This window comes from Monodon monoceros, unplaced genomic scaffold (genome assembly GCF_005190385.1).
Source record: "Monodon monoceros isolate NGI ecotype Baffin Bay Population unplaced genomic scaffold, NGI_Narwhal_1 Super_Scaffold_17, whole genome shotgun sequence".
Lineage (NCBI taxonomy): Eukaryota > Metazoa > Chordata > Mammalia > Artiodactyla > Monodontidae > Monodon > Monodon monoceros.
Genome location: NW_021703773.1, coordinates 15,171,028 through 15,191,849, shown reverse-complemented (window position 1 = coordinate 15,191,849; position 20,822 = coordinate 15,171,028). Strand labels below are relative to the sequence as shown.

Sequence of the window (20,822 nt, the reverse complement as noted above, 5' to 3'; positions counted from 1 at the left end):
GAAAGCCCACGTGCAGCAACGAAGACCCAATGCAGCCAAAAACAAATTAATTAATTAATTAATTTTAAAAAAAGAAGACGTGAATTTTGCCTTTAAAAAAAAAAATGTTGTTCCCAGGTGCTTCCCACACCCTGACAATTATCCCTATTCCCCACTACCTGTTTTATTTTCTCTATAACACATTCGATGTGCCACAAATTTTATTTATTATCCTTTTATAATATGCCTTTATTTTCTAGAATTGAAGCTATACAAGAGAGGAATATGCTTCTTTTCTGTTCATGGCTGAATCTCTTGCATGCAAAAGAGGACTTAAAACATATTAGACACTCAATAAATAGTATTGAATGGACAAATGAATTCTGACCCTTACTAGGAAAACAACAAATAGAGTCCTTTATATATTAAATTACAGTTAGAGTTAATAATACTTAGGTACATATTTACTTTAAAATGTCTGAATCTAGGTTCTTCTTTTGGCTTCTTTAGCCTTAGTCTCTTTTTGTCCTTCTAATTTGCTGATCTTTCTTTAATAAATGGTAACTCCTAAAAATATCTTCTTTATGTTATTATTATTCCTCACTCTTCATTTAATTCAGAGCGACATTTTATTGGCTTAGGCCGACAGCCTTTCTCACTTGTACTACTTTTTAAATTATATATATATATATATAATCATAAATGTAACTACAGAAACTAAAAAAATAAATCTAGTAAAGATCTTATAAACTCAATAAATAAAAAATTAGAAAATAAAAGCCCTATTTGCAATACGTTTTCAAGATGTACTTCTCAATCTTTTTCACATCATAGTACAGATAAAAAATGATAATATTTATATACCAAACCAGGATAAACAAGGATCCCATTCTCAGCCAGAAGTGACAAGACCAATGCAGCTGACCTCGTCTTTAACAAGCCACTGTGAGGCTGAGGGAATCCATCTCTTGGCATCCCGTGCTATTCATGGAACACTGGGGTGTTTCAGTTCCCTAGTTAGGAAGCTCTGGCTAATATCCTTGCTGTATGAAGATGTTTACAAATTGATTAGAAATAGTTGATTATATAAATAAAAATAATTAGAAAAAACTTAAAATTGGGAAAATTGGTAAGTAATCTTTTGAAAATATGTTGGTATTACTCAGTATGAGTGGTTAAGTTGATAATATGTGTTAATATTAAAATTGTTCATTTTTGTACCAATTAGCTTACTGTGCAATGCTAAATGTATAACGAGTTAGAAATTTTTTAAAAAGGTTATTGTCTTTCACAGTATTAAAAAATTCAGTTGTAGCATTGATTAAAATACTAAGTAATTTGGAAATAAATCAGATGTTCATCAATAAATGAGTGGTTAGATAATAATAGAAATATCGACATACATGTAAATATGTACCAACATATAAAATGTCAATATATTGTGTTAAGTAAAAAAATAAGTCAGAGAATGTTATAATAGTCCTAAATAGAGAATTCATAGTATGATGCTATATGAAATATATATATGCACACATGTGTGTATATATGTGTGTTTCAGTATATTCATACAGAAATATAGACCGAACTGTCTTTGTAATGGGGGTGGAAGAATGGAGTATTTTAGATAGAAATTTAATTTTCTTATTAACATATAGTTGGAAACCCAACGTTTACTGAGCGCTGCTGTGTGTCAATCACCTCTTTAAAAGCTTTGCATATATTACCTCTCTTAATCTATAATCTTTGAATATTTTAGAAATGTGTCTTTCATTATAATGAGAAAAACAAGCTTTAATACCTAACATTGTGTAGATCATAATCTGATCATAGTGTCTTCTACTCTTTTATTTATTTTTTAATATATTTTTTATTAAAATGTAGTTGCTATACAATATTATATGTTTCAGATGTACAATATGGTGATTCAAAATTTTTAAAGGTTACACTCCAGTTATAGTTATTATAAAATATTGGCCATATTCCCTTTGTAGCTTATTTTATACCTAATAGCGTGTAACCTCTTATCCCCTATCCCTAAGTTGCCCCTCTCCCCACTGGTAACCACTGGTTTGTTCTCCATATCTGTGAGTCTGCTTCATTTTGTTATATTCACTACTTTGTTGTATTTTTTTAGATTCCACATATAACTGATATCATACAGTATTTGTCTTTCTCTGTCTGACTTATTTCACTTAGCATAATGCCCTCCAAGTCCATCCATGCTGCTGCGAATGGCAAAATTTCATTGTTTCTTATGGCTAATATTCCCTTGTATACATATACCACAGCTTCTTGATCATTCATCTGTTGATGGGCACTGACATTGCTTCCACATCTTGGCTATTGTAAATAATGCTGCTGTGAACATTGGAATGCATGTATCTTTTAGGATTAGTGTTTTTGTTTTTCTCATATATACCCAGCAGTGGAATTGCTGGGTCATATGCTAGTTCTATTTTTAGGTTTTTGAGAGATGTCCATACTCTCCTCTACAGTGGCTGCACCAATTTATATTCCCACCAGCAGTGCATGAGGGTTCCCTTTTCTCCACATCCTTGCCAACATTTCTTATTTGTGTTCTTTTTGGCAATTGCCATTCTGACAGCTGTGAGGTGACATCTCATTGTGGTTTTGATTTGCATTTCCCTGATGATTAGCAATGTTGAGCATCTTTTCACATGCCTGTTGGCTATCTGCATTGGAAAATGTCTGTTTAGGTTTTCTGCACATTTTTTTATTTGTGTTATTTGTTTCTTTGATGTTAAATTGTATGAGCTGTTTATATATGTTGGATATTAATCCCTATCGGTCATATCATTTGCAAATATCTTCTCCCATCCAGTAGTTTGTCTTTTCATTTTGTTGTTGGTTTCCTTTGTTGTGCAAAAGCTTGTAAGTTTAATTAGGTCCCACTTGTTTGTTTTTGCTTTTATTTCCTTTAAGAGATGGATCCAAAAAATATATATTACTGCAATTTATGTCAAAGAGTGTTCTACCTATGTTTTCCTCTAGGAGTTTTATAGTATTCAGTCTTACATTTTTAGGCCTTTAATCCATTTTGAGTTTACTTTTGTATGTGGTGTTAGAGAATGTTCTAATTCCATTCTTTTACCCTCCTCTCTCCTTACATTTCAGAACACTGAGTTTTCTGTGAAATTTGTAATGAGTTGCATTATTTCACATGTCTGGCCCCTTGAAGCCTTTCAGTACTTCTCTAAATCAGCATTAACTTATACTATTTACTATCTTATCATTATACACTATAGGTTTTCTGTTTTGCATTTATTATATGTTAATGATTCATGAATTACCTGAATATGAATATATCTGGTATTTAGCAGGGAGGGAGGGAGAAAAGGAGAAAGGAAGGAAGGAAAGAAGGAAGGAAGGAAGGAAGGAGGGAGGGAGGAAGGAAGAGAGAGAGGGTAAGAAAAGCAAAGTAGAATATTAATTGTAGCAGTGTATTTATTGAAAATGTTATTTTTTAATTAACAGCATCTTCTGAAAATTTAGGAGGATAGAATTTGTAGTCAGAAAAATTCTGGAACACGTGATACTGCCAAGAAAGTGTTTAAATATGGGCACTGGTGATTACTAAATCAAAGTTAGTAGTATTAATAACTAGGAGAGATCTAGGGTAGCAAAAGCAATTGTTATATACTTCTGAGTTGTCTAGGCTGGTCCTGAAAACTACATTAGCTCATCTACATTTCCCCACAGGCCTTCCTTATTCAACAAATCCAGTAAGTCTATGCTCTTTTTTTTAAAGCATTATTTTTTTATATAAGAAATCTTTTACATTATGCAGAAAAATAACTCAAGATAAATGTGAGTTTTCTTTATAGTTTCCAATTACAGTATTTCAGTCTGCTTTGCACCAATGAGTGCCTGAGGCATCTGTGACACACTTGAAGCTGAAATTTAAAATGAGATTTTCAGTGTTTAAATTAAGTAGTCTGAAATTGCCTGCAAGACAGTTTCCATCAAGGGAAGTAACATAGTGTAGCTAAGTCTTGCCTATTAAATCAACTAAATATAAATATATATTTATATTTATATATATATAGGTATATATTTATATATGTCCTATCTTTTTATTTAGCATATTAAATCAGCATAAAAATAGCCTAACAGATCCAAATTATTAAAGGAAAAAACCAAACTGATCTTATTGCTGGAGATTAAATACTTATCCCGTGAACATTTATTTAATCTAGTATTTTTGGATGAAGCATAAATCTCATGCACTTTGCCATATTTTGGATTATTTCCTGATGACAGACTTCAGATAGAGTTGTGTTTTCTCATTTTTGAAATTTTAAATTAACTTACTATTAAAAGCATGTGGGTTTTAAGCCTTTGCAGTTGAATGTATATCCAGGAAGTATGAGTAATTAAAAATATACGTATAGTTTGCATAACTGAGAGACTTTATTAAAACAAGACTAAAAACTTTGTGGTTAAAAAAGTCTTAGTTCATACATTTCCAATCAGAATTCTTAAAATGTTTCATTATAGAAATCTAAGTTCTAAATAAACTTTTCCACTTTGTGTAATCTATTTTTCCTTTAGTTTTTTTTTTCTTTTTTTTTTGCGGTACGCGGGCCTCTCACTGTTGTGGCCTCTCCCGTTGCGGAGCACAGGCTCCGGACGCGCAGGCTCAGCGGCCATGCCTCACGTGCCCAGCCGCTCCGCAGCACGTGAGATCTTCCCGGACCGGGGCACGAACCCGTGTCCCCTGCATCGGCAGGCGGACTCTCAAACACTGCGCCACCAGGGAAGCCCTTTCCTTTAGATTTTTAAATTTAAGAGATATTTTATTAATTGCTTATTGGGTATCAAGCTCTATTCTGGCCTCTTGGATATATGACGGCAAAAGGTAGACAAAAATACCTATCCTCAGGGTTTATTCCTACACTCTAATTTCTGAGTCTTTATATTTAAAAAATTATTTAACATTTATTGAAGTATAATTGACATGAAATTTTGAGATATAAAAGTGTGCATCATGGTGATTTGATGTAGATGCATTGTGAAACATTCCCTCATTTAGTTAATTAACACATCTATTACCTCACACATTTTTTTTCTCTTTTTCTTTTCTTTCTTCTTTTTTCTTTCTTTTTTTTGATGAGAACACATAAGCCCTACTCTCTTAGCAAATTTCAACTATACAGTGCAGTGTTATCAACTGTAGTCACCATGTTTTATATTAAATCCTCAGACCTTACTCCTTTTATAGCTGGAAGTTTGTACCCTTTTACCAAACTTTCCATATTTCCTCCACCCCATAGCCCCTGGCAACAAATTTTCTATTCTGTTTCTACTTGACTATTTTATTTTTTTAGTTTCCACATGTAAGTGACTCCATGCAGTATTTGCCATTTTCTGTCTCTATCTAGCTTATCTCATTTAGTGTAATGCATATATTTATATAAATATTTATGCATATTTTGACTATTATAAATAATGATGCAATAAACATGGGATTGCAAAGCTTTTTGATATCCTGTTTTCATTTTCTTTGGATATATACCCAGAAGTGGGATTGCTGGATTATATGGTATTTTGTTTTAATTTCTTGAGGAACCTCCATACTGTTTTCCATAGTGGCTGTACCAATTTGCACTCCCGCCGGGAGTACACAAGGGTTCCCTTTTCTCCATATCCTTGTCAACACTTGTTTTTTCTTATTTTTTGATTATAGCCATTCTAACAGGTGCAAGAGGATATCTCATTATGGTTTTGATTTGCATTTTCCTCATGAATAGTTGCGTTGAGCACTTTTTTCATGTACCTGTTGGCCATTTATATGTCATTGGAAAAATGTCTATTCAGTTCTTCTGCTAATTTTTTAATAGAATTTTTTGTTTTTGCCATTGAGTTCTTTATAAATTTTGGACATTAACTCCTTATCAGCTATATAGTGTGCAAATATTTTCTCTCATTCTATACATTGACTTTTTGTTTATGGTTTCCTTTGCTGTGCAGAAGCTTTTTACTTGGATGAAGTCCCACTTGTTTATTTTTGCTTTTGTTGCCTTTGCCTTTGGTGTCAAATCCAAAAAAAATCCTCACCAAGAGCAATGTCAAGTAGCTTACCACCTACATTTTCACTTAGAAGTTTTAATGGTTTCATGTCTTACTTTCAAGTCTTTAATCTCTTTTGAGTTGGTTTTTGTTTATGGTGTAAGATAGGGGTCCAATTTCACTCTTTTGCATGTAGCCATCCAGTTTTATGAACATCATTTTTTGAAGAGACTGTCCTTCCCTCAGCTGGGTGTCAGCTGCAAAAGCTGGGGCTCCAGATTGTGTACACAAGCTCCTTCCAGGGACACACTGGCAACCTGAAGCAGGCCAGAGGGAGAATGTGGAAACAGTGCCCACCCACCTCTCCATTCTCAGGGGGAGGATCAATCACCCTGACAGGTGTGCTAAATTAGAAGCCTGACCTTCAGGTAGCAGCTTTTGGAGTATGCAAATAGACCACTTTCAAGGAAAGACCAGGAGATATGCATTTCTATCTGCTCCCTTTGTACTGAGCCCTGGGTTACTAGCCAGAGCTCATTCTTGTGAGTCCATTAAAAGCTCTTTGTTTTCTGTAGGCACATGGGTTTCATGGACACAAGCCCTGGTGGCTTTCAGAGCTAGGTGTTCATTCCTCAGATGGAAGCCTTAAAAGTTAGGGTAGTAAATGTTGGGTCCAAACCCTTCTCTCCTCAGGGAGAAACTGGGAGCTTGAGTTTCCTCTCAATTGTATATTTCTGTGTCAGGGTGAAGTTTGTGGTGAGAGTGTATCTCAGCCTTTCCTATTTCATTGTGGGTATTTTCTTGTTTACCTCACATATAGGAGTTGCTCAGGTAGTTTCTGGATTTCTTTCAGAGGCAGTTGTTCCTTATTTGTTGCAGATTCAATGTGTCCATTAAAGGAGGTGAATTCAGGAGCCTCCTATGTTGCCACTGAAACCGCAGAAATGCATCTTGGGGGGGCTCTGAGGAGCTCCAGTTCTTTATGTCTCAGCACAGAAAGAATTCAGCAATAGGCAAAATGGTAGCTAAGAAGTGATTTATTAGAATAGGACACTTGTGAGGCTTACAGGCAGACAGGTGAGAGGGTGACACACCCTGAGAACATAGTGGGCTACAGTTTTATAATCAAAGGAGAAGTGGGAAGGGGGAAAAGACCACCTTCTTCCTCTTTCTTGAGTAGACGTCAGGCTACCATCATCAGCTGCTTCTCCACGTCAGGTGAGGGAGTCTTCTTGTCCCTGCTTGGTCAAGCCAGGACTATCATGGTGCTATTTAAATTAGCAGAAGGGTGGTAACATATGCTAAAAATGGTATCAGGTTTTAGTATAATGTCACCTTTTCCTTATTTCTTTGTTTTTGGAGCACATGGAGGAGTGTGTCCTAGGAATCATTAACTTACTGAGCTCACTGGGCAGGATGTGGGTTTCATGCCACCATATTTTTTATCATTTGGGGGTATGTTTCATGCTTCTGTTGCCTGGTTTTGTTGCTAAGCAAGCCTGCTTGGTTTTGTAGTTAAGCAAACCTGCTTTCATGAGTGATCATTAACTTACAGGGTCTCTCATACTTTTTCTTTACTTACAATCCCTTAGTGGGATTAGCAATTTAATCAACTACCTTTTCCCTTTACTCTGTCCTAATTACCATCTTGAACCAGAACCCCTTGTCAACTGAGAAAAAATGCACAACCTAAAAGTAGAGAGTTATGTTTTATTCAACGGACATTCTGAGGACTTCAAGCCTGGGACACAACATCTCAAATAATGCTGAGAAACTGAGAAACTGTTCCAAAGCTGGCAGGGGGTGGGGGGTGGGGGTGGGGGCGGGGGCAGGGGGAGGGCCAGGATATATAGGAGTTTTTGCAACAGAGGCCAGGTAGTCAGAACATCAAAAGATTATTTTTAACTAAAGAAAACCAGACATCTCAAGTTAATGAAATTAGCATTTTTTTATGTATGGGAAGATGCAAAATCTGGACTCATTGAAATCATTCCTTTGATATGCACCTCAGCTATCTGGGGCCCCTATCCTGTGTTTTCTCATCCTGAGTCTCCTCATTGTGCACCATCAGGGGTGGCTGCAGCAGTTGACTGCTAGACAGCAGGCATTCTTTGTTTCCATCCTGAGTTCCCTCAGGGCTTACCTTCAGGGTGGCTGTAATGTGGTGGCTTGATGGCTGCAACATCCTTTGTTTACTGATATAGCAGGTGGCATTCTTAGTTCACACCCTGTAGGAGTCTTTATTTTGAAGGTTGAAAAGATTAGAACAATTCTGTGGTCCTAACTGACTAAACTTTATATTTCTCTGGATATTTCGCCATAGATTTTTATGTCCTTGTCTGATATTATATATATGACTTAGGTGGATATGCCTTTTCAAACCTGGACTTTGGAATAAAAATGTCTTGGAGTTGTCATTGATGTAACATGGTTGTATTTGCTCTGGGACCCTAAGACCAGGTATGTATGCATGGTTTGATCCAGTGTGAATGAATCATACTTTTTAGAAAAAACAGTGACTCTTCTGATGTGGGGAATTCTGTTAAAATTTTAGAAAATGTTACCAATTGCCTGGTATTGTTCTATAGGGTGAAAGGAAGAAAGAATGAAGAGTGGTGTTATTTAAAAAGAGAGTGTGAAGTAATGCTGAGCTCAAGTGGTATGATGATAGGAGAAGAAAAGGAAGAGTGACATCAGTATTTCTCAGACTTTTGTTATATATAATCCAATTTCAAATATGGGAATGTTAGACTATTCACATGAATGAGTTCTAACAAAATTCTCTCACATTTTTTAATATATATTTTTGATTAATGAAGGAAGAATGGAAAAGAAAATCACAATTCAGAATAACTTAGAATAAAGTCATCATATTAATTTTAAAGCACTTTTATTACAAAGACTTCAGAGTGCTAACCAATTGAAACAGTGCAGTCAATCAATAAATGATATGTTATAAAATAGAATAAATGTATCAGGAACATCTGTTGGCCATTTGATTAAAGGTGGAAAGAACTGCATGCAGATATAAAGCAACTAGTCCTTTTTTCTAATAGAGTTAAAATGCTCAAAATATTTTAATAAGGAAGAGAAGAATAAATAAGCCTATTCACTGGGGAAGGCGTGGTATTTTACTGGACTTGCACAAACATACTCCAGCCAAGGCCTTGGGAGGCAGTTTGCACTTGTTATTGCTGGTGTGCAAGTCACACATGTTTTCTATGGTTCTTCTGCTAAGTGGGGTCTGACCTCTCTATGTTGGGCAAAAAGGTTTCCAGGGTCAGAACTTCAGGGCTGTCAGTCTTCTGGTATCCATCAGGAAGCTGAAGAAGGAAAAAGGAATACATACAGGGAGATAAAATGTCGAAGACAATGTTAGAGCTCCTGAAGAATAGTGAATATAGAAGGCAAAGCATTAAAATACACTAAAGCCAAAATAAATTTAAAAATGAATCAACACCAATACACAAAAGCTGAGATAAAAAGAGTTGAAATGTAAGCAAAGATTTTGCTGTAAGTAACAGTTTGGGACTACTGTGAATAGCAATAAATAGTAATGGTTAGTAATGGTTACTGGTCCTTTTTGTGCTAAGGTATAATATACTATGTGACTGCAAAGATTTACTTGTATTTTCTTTTGTAATATTTCAGCCATCTTTGAGAGGACTGAAAACAGACAAACAAAAAATAAGATTGAGAATTTTGAAAGTCAAATTAGGGGATAATATACTACAGAAAAAAGGTAGAATTATTATATGTTCAGAGTCATAAGCCATTCAATACAGTTTAACAGGCTGTATTATAATATAGAAGGTGAATGTACTAAATACAATAAGATTAGTATGATCTGTACAGTGGTGAGACTGGAAAGGGTTTTTAACAGTAAATAAAGAAAACATACTTTCAGTAAATCACATTTGGTGCTCACTGTTCTGGAATCATATTGAGGGTGAGAAAGGTACATGCTTTCTGTCACTGTGAAAACAAATGCTAGTCATTTCAGCCTGAGGGTTGGACTTTGAATTCAGTAAAATCAACATTCAGTATTCTTAATTCCAATAAATTTATAATAGCACGCACTAATTAAGCCTAAATTGGAAATCTAACAGAAATGGAAATCAAGCCCACATTACTCAAAAGCAGGTCTACCTTGTTTGTCGTAAATTGGGGTAATATAGAAATGGGTAGTTGAGATTGTTTTCATCAAGCACTATAGTTGCCATTATATTAAGAAATAATTAAAAACATGCAGTTTCTGTATCACTTGAGCAAGAAAGGGCATAAATAATTGAAACAAGTTTTTATGCTCCCTAGATTCACAAAGGAGACAAAATAGCTTAGGCTAAGAGCAAAAGTACAATGAGACAAAAAAAAAAACTCAGATGGAACAAAAACTTAAAAGAGAATTGATAAGAGGTGGGGAGAAAAGTATATCAACAACTTTAAATGAGGCAGGACTTACAGAAAGTTATTTCTTATTTCTTAGCAGTCAAAACAATGAGTGGAATCAGATGAGTTACATAACTCACATTATCTAGCTATTAGGGTATTTTTCTGTGTCTAAGAACTCAGGTGAATTTTTGTTTTTCACTTCAGCTCACTCACTAAACTTCTGGCTTTCCATTTCCTTTTAGCTTCTGAATTAACGTGTGTGGATGGTAGATCATTCTTTTTATTTTATGAGTTTGACAATATATTAAATATTGTTATACTTTTCTCAAACTCTAAAGTATTTGCTCTTGGTCTGTCTCTGGGTTTCTCAGGCTGCCATGTGGTTGAAAGCAAACATTCTGGTGATACTTAATATTAACATATAGATGATATTGCCATGCAGTTGAATCAAAAAAGCCAGTAGGTAGTTAACATTAAGATATAGGTGACTTTATTCCAAACCTGCATTTATGAAATGTACATTTGAGCCATCCAATGGGTGTCTTCCTGATATATTCCTGATTAAAATGCTTTAAACCCACAAAACTTTTGATTAAATTATATCTGATTTCAGTATGTTCTTGATTATATGTAGCAGCAGTGGTCTGCTTCCCAAACTATCTGTGGAGAAGGATGCTTTTAATTGCTTTTCTTTATTTCATTTCTAGTTCCGTATAGACAAATACTTTCATAAAGCACAATAAATTTGTGTGGCAAAGTCAAACTTCCATAAAAGTTTCAAGCTAGTATTTAGTCTCAATTTCTATATTTATCTTATTGTTGGTCATTAACCAGTAGTTCTCAGACTTTGAAAACCAACACCATTCTGTGAACTATGTGTAAACAGTATTAGGTAAAACACTAAGACAAACTGTTTCGTAAACAAAGATTGATAAAAATAGTTTCCTTTCTGCAAAAGTAGTTTTTGTAGGAAGACCTCCTAATATGTAAACGTACTACAGGAGTGTGACTGTCACTCTGTTTTCTGCATACCTCTAAGGAGTCCCTTTTCTTGTATAGCTTTGAGTTCTTAGGACTAATACTTCCACAAGCAGTTCTTCAGATCCACTCAATCTTCAGTTCTTCACTGTTGTTAAATATTAACTCTCAATTCTCCAACCTTTGAGAAGAATGCCTTAGAGCCCAAATCATGATTAAATATGTTTAATGTGATGGGAAATGTCTTCATGGTATACACCTCCTTAAAATGCTTTTCTTTCTTTTTTTAAAATTAATTTTTATTGGAATACAGTTGATTTACAATGTTGTGTTAGTTTCTGCTGTTCAGCAAAGTGAATCAGTTATACATATACATATATCCACTCTTTTTTTAGATTTTTTTCCCATATAGGTCATTACAGAGTATTGAGTAGTGTTCCCTGTGCTGTGCAGTAGGTCCTTATTAGGTATCTATTTTATATATAGTAGTGTGTATATGTCAATCCCAATCTCCCGATTTATCCCCCTTCCACCGTTCCCTCTTGGTAACTGTAAGTTTGTTTACTACATCTGTGACTCAATTTCTGTTTTGTAAATAAGTTCATTTGTATCCTTTTTTTTAGACTCCACATATGAGTGATATCATATGATATTTGTCTTTGTCTGACTTACTTCACTCAGTATGACAATCTCTAGGTCCATCCACGTCACTGCAGATGGCATTATTTCGTTCCTTTTTATGGCTGATATTACATTCTATATATGTACCAGATATTCTTTATCCATTTATTTGTCAATGGACATTTAGGTTGGTTGCTTTGCTTTCTTTTTTTTTTAATTATTTATTTATTTTTGAGTGCGTTGAGTCTTCATTGCTGCGCGTGGGCTTTTCTCTAGTTGTGGCAAGGGGGACTACTCTTCGTTGCGGTGCGTGGGATTCTCGTTGTGGTGGCTTCTTTTGTTGTGGAGCACAGGCTCTAGGCTCATGAGGATCAGTAGTTGTGGCACACAGGCTTAGTTGCTCTGTGGCATGTGGGATCTTCCCGGACCAGGGCTCAAACCGGTGTCTCCTGCATTGGCAGGCAGGTTCTTAACCACTGCGCCACCAGGGAAGTCCCTAGGTTGCTTTTCTTAATATGGTAAATTCCTTCCTTCCCTGAAGTAGAAGTTCAATGAAGGCAGGACATGTGTGTGTTCTTAACCTACCCCTGTATCTCCACCACCTAACAAAGAATCTAACACAAGGCAAGTATAGCCTACAAAACAGCTGGTACAAAAAGATGTGGCTCAGGGAGGACACTGAAGGATTAGGAGGGAAAATATGTTTCTTCAACAAATGATAGTAAATGCATCATGGAAAATTTGAATCTATGATAAAAATCTAAAAAGCCCACTCAAAATTCAAAGATAAACAAAAATTTAGAGGTCTTAACTTAAAAAAGGGACATAGTTTTAAACAATTATTTGACTATATAAAAAGAAGTCATTGGCCTCTAAGGCTAGAAACATTTTCCTTTAAATGGACCAGGAAAATCGACATGGAAATAGTAAAGAAGAATACATCTAGCACATCTGACTTAACATTAAACAAAATTTATGTATTTTAAATAATGTAATTTATCTTCATTGGTTTTCAACTTTTTTTGCCGACATGTGGAGGAAAAACACACAGCTTTGTTATGGTTGTAGAAAGAATGTAAATATTAATGAGAGTGACAATGCAGTAAAAATGTAGCTGGCAGTATATATAAGTGAAATTGAGGGAAGGAAAAAATAGGTAATGATTACAGTTGATGGAACAACTGATATATATGTATATATATATGTGTATATATACATATCATATACATATATATACCCTCTCCAAGTTGAAAAATAATAAACAGATCAACAAAAATAATGATCATTGCAGAAATAGTTCAGAGGAAGAGTGGTGATAAGAGTGAGGTATCAATACTCGATGAATAAAAAACTGTTATCATAAGCACCAGAGGAATACAAAGTTGAACCATTTAAAATTTGTATAAAGAAAAGAATATATGCCTCACTGCATAGAATTACTGAAGGAAGAAATGGATTGCATGTTTCATTTGAGACCATACTTGCCAGTTGCATTAAGAACTGAGTCAAACAGTCTTCGGTCAATATTCAAACACCTTACACATTAGAACTACTTTTCTAGGTACCTTCATTTTCATGTCTCAGAAATCTCAGACAGGCTCTTATAATGTGAGCTCAGAAACAGATTGAGCATGGAGGAAGAGCTCTCCATGTCCTCAGGTTCACTACCTTCTTGAGGAATTTCAAGCAGCCAGCATGATTCTGAGAACAAATATTAAAAATAAATAAACCAAAAATCATGACATAACCCCCAGCACTCCTTCCATAATCCTCACCTATGTTGGCCTCATTGGTGGCATGAAAACAGTATAATCTACATGCTATTTTTTCTCATAATAATACTTTATACATAGGATATAAGCACTTTTGTGTCCATATTTTATTTGATTTTCAATAAGCTATGAGATGCATATTGCTCTCTCCAGTTTACAAAAGAGAAAATTGAGACCCAGACAGACTAAATGACAGACATCATGCCATTAAGCTAATAAATTGGCAGATATGGTGCTAAATTTTGCCTGCAATAAAATTTTCCTTGTATAAAATCAGCGCACCTCTTCCAATAATGACGGGAAAAAATGCCTACGGTAAAAATGTAGCAAAAATTTATTAGGTCTAATTTTGATACGTTTCAACACGGAATTTTATTTTTGAATCCAAGTAAGAGAGTCATTAATATCCATGTAAAATTTTACTACTTTTGGCAAATTTGGGCGAAATTTTAGACAAGTAAAAATTTTGTTTCTTGGCTCAACCTTTCTCTGTCTGGGTCATCTGGGGCCTCACCTTGCTTCCAGGCTACTCAGACTCTTATCGGTGCCACTGTGGTCTCTAGATAATTTCAAGTACTTTCCCATTCTCCAGAACACGCTTTTACTATTTTTTTAATTGTCCTAATATAATAAGATTATGTATTCAGAGTATAAAATTCTACATTGAAATTGAACACTAAAAGGAAGCCAAATATAAGATTTTTATATAGGACAACAGTTGCTCAATCTTATAAATACATCCCTCTCTAATTCAATGTCTAGGTATGTAACTTCCCATTGGAAATATCCATCTTTAAAGAGGCCTTCTGGAAATAATTTGTTTCCTCTCTTGGTATAAAAGTGTGTGTATGTGTGTGTGTGTGTGTGTGTGTGTGTGCCTGGGCATGGGTGTGCGCGTGCATGTGCAGGAGTGTGTTTTAATTACAAGATCTGGTCTAAAACCAGGTCCTCTGCTTTACTCTATGAACATGCTGTATAATCTCAGGTAGTATCAGAATATTAACAGAAATTGCCTTTTCCAACTCACAGGGTTTTCTGGTGATAAAATTAAATAACTTATTGGAAAGTTCTTTGCAAACTGTAAAATAAATAAGCATGTTTCCATTATTGCAAAGAAGTGATTATAATGAATAGGTTTTCTTATATTAAAGCAAGCCAGGGAAGGATATAGTTTTTGGCAATCAGGGCAGTCCTAAGTACTATGAGTCACACCGGCCAGCTTATATTCACTCAATCCACTGACTATGTGTGCAATGCGGTGTGACCAAATTCATGAACTCTTTTATTTCTGTCAAAGATTGGAAGTGGTTTATCTGCACCTTCTCTTAAATTTTAAGGTATGTTCTCACCTATTCCCAAGGGAAAATCTAAACAAACAAAATATATCTTTAATAAAGCCACTTTATTCTTGAGGAGCTATTCAAAAGTGTTAAGCCTGGATCTGAATCAAAGGAACTAAAATTCCATGGAAGATGTCAACTAATTTACTTACACTAATTTTCTTGTTAAGCAGACTGATAGGATTTCTATGACAACATTCACATTTTCCTGACTCAGTAATGCTTTATTTATTTCATCTTTGCTATTTTCAGGAGCTATAAGAGTATGGGTTTTTTTTTTTCTCAAATATGCATTAATCATTCAAAAATATTCAGTTTTGAAATAGAGTTACCTGATTGTCTCCTTCTTATTTTTTAGTAATTTTCCTATATGTTTTTTACAGTTAGAAACATGTAATGTACTTCTCCTGCTATTTCTGAAAACACTCATATTCTGTTATAATAAACTGAATTTTTTATTACTTTAAAGACATTCCTTATAATGTAATTTTGGTGCCTGTATGGCTGAAAACTTGTATTTATATTTAAATGAATTATGAACACTTGCAAAGCATTATTTAATGTTCTTCTTTTCATTAGTATCAAAGGATCCAATGAATCAAGTGTTATTTCTTTGAAATTCGCTGAAATTATATAGAATTCCTACTTCAGGGCATTGTAAAAACATTCTTCTATTAATAAAAAAGATAGAAGTAGTAGGATAATTTTGTAATGTCTTCAAGTACCTCACTAAGCACAATTTTCTAAAATATTATTAAATGAGCTCAGAAATGAATAACAGTGATTTTTTTGTAGTGCTTTTCCAATTTTGGGTGTCTACTTTAATCAGCATTTCTAGAAACAATAATTTCAAAGTAGATTGTCAACTATATTAAATCTTCCAATTTCAATTTTATGATCACAATTTCATATGTATCTTATTGTAACAATTGTTATGAAATATTTCAAATACTAACATATGTATTTATTTACCTACCTCTTCACATACTAGAAGGCACTCCCTCCATTTCCAAAATGTGCCTTTGGTTCAACACATTTGAGCATGATTGGTCAGACTTATTGTTATGCTATTATAGTGGGTTAATTATGAGTCATGCTTGTGCCTATAGTACTGGTTTGAGGTGGCATATCACACATTTTTTTTTTCTGCTCTTAAATTCTTTTTGAATTCCATTATTCATAAATACTCTTGAGGTGGTTTATAAGCTTATCAGCTAGTAGATAAAGTGATGATGGGTTTTTATTTGCCTAAATTTATCTTAAGTTTCAAAGCATAATAGTTAAAACCTTTCAGGTCCCACCCTAGGCTTACATAGTCAGGATGGGTCCTGAGAATGGAACCCAGGAATCCAACTTGAACTCTCTAGGGAGTTCTTATGCACACTCATATATGAGAAGTACTGATTTAAGGGTATGCGGAGCAGAGTGTCATAAGTATATGACCTATCTAAGCTAAATAACAACAAAATACAAATTGATAATAGGTTAGGAATATAAAATCAAGTTTTTATTTAAAAGATTTCTCTGTGTATGTTTCTGTGTGTGATGCTGCATTTTTTTCTGTTGTTTTCCTTTCTTTCTGGTCTCTTAAAATTCATGTGCAGGTCCCACTAAATATCTAAGATTGCAAACCCTTATCTGATTTTAAAAATAACAATCTTAGAGATACAGCTGTTGTGAAACATATAGATTCAAGCCATGTTAATTTATTTTTATGAGTTATGAATTGAGAAAAAAAACTAAATTAAATATTTAAATAACAGTAGAGGTAGAAACCAGTCTTACTAGAGAAGAGTAGATGATGTTTTTACTCATTGAATACATCTTCATTGCGAATTTACAAAGTTCTAGGAGTGTAGCTATATCAGATAACTAAATAGACCAAAGAAAAGACTCTCTTCCCTAGGGCTTATGATCTATCTAAAAGATAAATATATGAATGGATTTATAAGACAGATTCTGTGTTTAGTATACAGGCGTCTTCTTATAAGGTTGCAAAGGACAATTAAGCAGGTAGATACAAAAGAAATCTGATTTTAGTGCTCTAGAAAAAAGGAAATGTCAGAGAGAGGTGTTGTGGGCGTTATCTTCAGAACATTTAGCAACTTAAAAGACTGAGTGAAATCTAAGGAATCAACATCGCCAGCATGAATTAGAAAGATACTTAACCTAACATTATAAAACAATGACATAGAGAGACCTAACACATTTTGCTATGTACTTCTGAAACATCCATTTAGCTTGAACAAGATTACTGCATTCAACAGGATCCATTAGGACATTCACTTATGATGGGCATCTTAAAACATAGCAGGAAATAACTTTTTTTTTTAACAAAGCAGGAAAAGATAGAAACAACAGAATTTTTGAACTTCATAAATAGAGAGTAAGGGTAACTTTACAATGAGAGGTGAGCTAATAATGTGTTCTAGATTAACCACACCCTTTGTGGATTAACATAAAGTAATGAGATCTAAGAGCCCATCAGCGCAATATCGTAGAAGCATATTTTCATATTATTATGTTGCTATGGTCTATGGTATTATCATGCTACCTTATCAACTGGAGGAAAGTTGTTGATAAAATTGCTAATGTTAAAATAGTAATTAATAGTAAGAATTTATCATTAATAGTAAAAAATTTTTAATGGATTTATTTGATGCAAAGCATAATAATTCTAACTTTATCTTAAAATTTGAAGTAAATCTTGACTTTTGCAGCTTATAGTAAGAGCTTAACATCTAGGTTGTAAATGCTATTTATTTGTTATGATTTTATTTTTCTCACATAATGCACCTGATTAAGTGCTACTCAACTAATAATTCAAACGATAAAAAATATTTTTTTCTTACTTGTAGCCTATATCCATCAAGTTTTCGAATGCCAAACACTCTACGAATTCAACTATTTTAATGAAAGTTATGTCATCCTTGTAGTTGCAGCTGAGTATTTTGCTACCTTGTCATGTGTACATCCTTAGTGAGCTTTTTAATATGCAGCATAGTTGTTTATTGAATACATTAGCCTCTGTGAGAAATTTCCACCATGGTTGGTTGTAATATTTGATCAAAATTAATAGCTCAAGAAAATGAAACAGTAAAATGTTAGCTTAGTCATTAAGATGCTCACTGTCGTGCACTTCTTTAAAGTTAATGCAGAGTATGTGTTTTTACCTGATGATTAGCTGAATTATTTAAACAGAACAGCTGCGGAAGGCAAACCCTGGCAGCACTTATGCTGAGATTATCTATTTAAACTGCAAATGCAATTCATTTGAATATTTCACCACATTTTTTTATCTATATGAATTAGACATTCATATGCACACATACCCATGGATCCAAAGGGAAACACACATAATAGCTGTTGTGCGTTAGGTACAATCTATGCGCCAGACTGTCTACTAGATGCTTTACATACATTATCTTTAACACCCCCACCTCAAATACCAGGGGATCTGAACTATCAATACTTTTGAATTTTATGGTAGAGGAAACTAAGACTGGGTTTCTCAGTAGTATAATATTAAGAGTTAGGATTTGAGTGGGGTCTCTGAGAACACAGTCCATAGTATTCTTTCCATTACTAGCCCTCAGTGTCAATTAGAATTTGATACTACCCAAACAACACATGTCATCCTTTAATGCGAGTCGATTTTTAAATGTCAACTGTACGCTCAACACTGGCTTGGTGTTGAGGATGTACATACAATTACAAACAAGAGATGCATGCCTCTGCCTTTGAGGAAAGTGAAGTATATTTTCACTCATCACCTCCGTGCTGTCAACGTCTTTCAGCTTTCCTTCTGAGATACTGTGTGATTAAAATATGACACTTGCTGGCTCTCCTTCCCTTAGATCATCTGGGTATGTTGAAAGTATTTGTATTGGAAAGAGAACACATTTCTAAGATTTTGTTGAAGGACTGTTTCACTGATGACTAATATTGAGTATCTTTACATATAATCAGGTAATTCTAGCATGCTACTATTAAAATAGTGTTCATTTGTGAGACAGATATTTAATGAAGATTAACTGTGTGCTAGATGTTTTATTAAATGGCAGGTTTACAATGGTCTACAATAATAGATATGGCCCATACCCTCAGGGATTTTTGAGTTTGGGGGAAGTAAGAAATATACAATTACTCTTTTGTAATCTTGGACTTTATATACTATAGGCAGCAAAGTGAAATTTTGTATTCTCCATCTTCTCTTGGTGTGTCATTAGAGACTTGATCTTGGTTTCAGCATAGTTAGGCATTGTGTGAAATGAACCAAAAGTTTTCTAAATTGAAGGAGACACAAACTTAACTAAGTAACAGAATGCTAATGTATTTTATACGTCTTATAGCTTAAAATAATATGACAATGTTTATACAAAAAGTTTAGCTTTTTGGTTTTTTTTCAAGAGAAGAAATATGTTTTAAGGATGACTCCTTCATTAGCATAACATTGTAAATCAACTATACTTCAATTAAAAAAATAGAGAAAAAAAGAATTGCAGAGTTGTTTCTAAGGAAAAAATGCTTATGTTCTTATAACTATCATTAAGTAAAAATATTTCTAATTTGAAAAGTAAATCGGAAGAATAGCAAAAAACAAAACCCATTGGTTATATCAGTAATCACAATATTTTAATTGCATAATACAATGGTTTGTGATCCAAATGCTCTTTAGCTTTTTAATTTTTTTTCTTCAGGAATCATAGTTGTTTTGAAGAACACAAACTTCTTGACTCTGTTTTTAAAATTGCTTTTGAAAAAAAAAGAAAAACACATTGAAGAAAAAGTCAGCACTATCATTTGATTTAAACTGACAAACTAAAGATTTCTATTTGTTTTAACTTTTCTGTTAGAGAGTAGCAGTGTGAAGTAGAAGCAGTAGAAGTGTGTTTGAAATGAAAGCTTCATTGAAACTCTAACTCCTGCTTATTTATTTATTAAATTTTTATTGTGTTAAAGTATATATAACATAAAGTTTATAATTTTAATAATTTTAAAGTGTACAGTTCAGTGGCTTTAAGTACATTCATTGTTGTATAACCATCACTGCTCTATCTCTAGAGCATTTTCATCATCTCAGTCTGAAACTCTGTAACCATTCCTCCTCCCCTCAGCCCCTAGCAGCTTCTATTCTCCTTTCTGTCTCTATGAATTTGACTGCTCTAAGCTCCTCGTATAGATGGAATTATATAATATTTTTTCTTCTGTGACTGGCTTATTTCACATAGCATAATGTTCTCAAGGTTCATCCATACTGTAGCCTGTGTCAGAATTTCCTTCCTTTTTAAGGCTGATCCTATTTATTTTTTATGCTAAGTTAGAATTATACAGAATACCCATGTTACAATCCCCAAATATAATTTTGTCCATTTACAGAATTTGATACAGAGTCAATTATACATAGAGATCCATTTGGGTCATTAAAATCAACGCTTTCTTATCTTTCTTTATTTTGTTGTACAATTAGAAGTTAACTTTGCCTTTCAGAGTCATCAACCTACTGTATTCAAAGCCTGTATATCTAAGCAAGAATCTTCTAGTTAATTCATTGATTTTTTACTCTGTTTATCTCTTGTGAGAGCTATAAGCACACTTTCTAAGTGAGTGATTTTTTTCTCCCATATATTATCGTAGTTGTTATGCCTATAGTAATTGTTCATATTTTGAAATGGCATAGCAATATAGTCACACTGGTAATCTACTTTGC

At 33.9% G+C, this 20,822-nt stretch overlaps 1 protein-coding gene across 3 annotated transcripts in view; it reads left to right on the top strand.

The window, feature by feature from the left end:
• The window catches only part of SGCZ (sarcoglycan zeta), an 895,164-nt gene that overhangs the window by 660,201 nt on the left and 214,141 nt on the right, over positions 1-20,822 (top strand). The window lies entirely within an intron of this gene.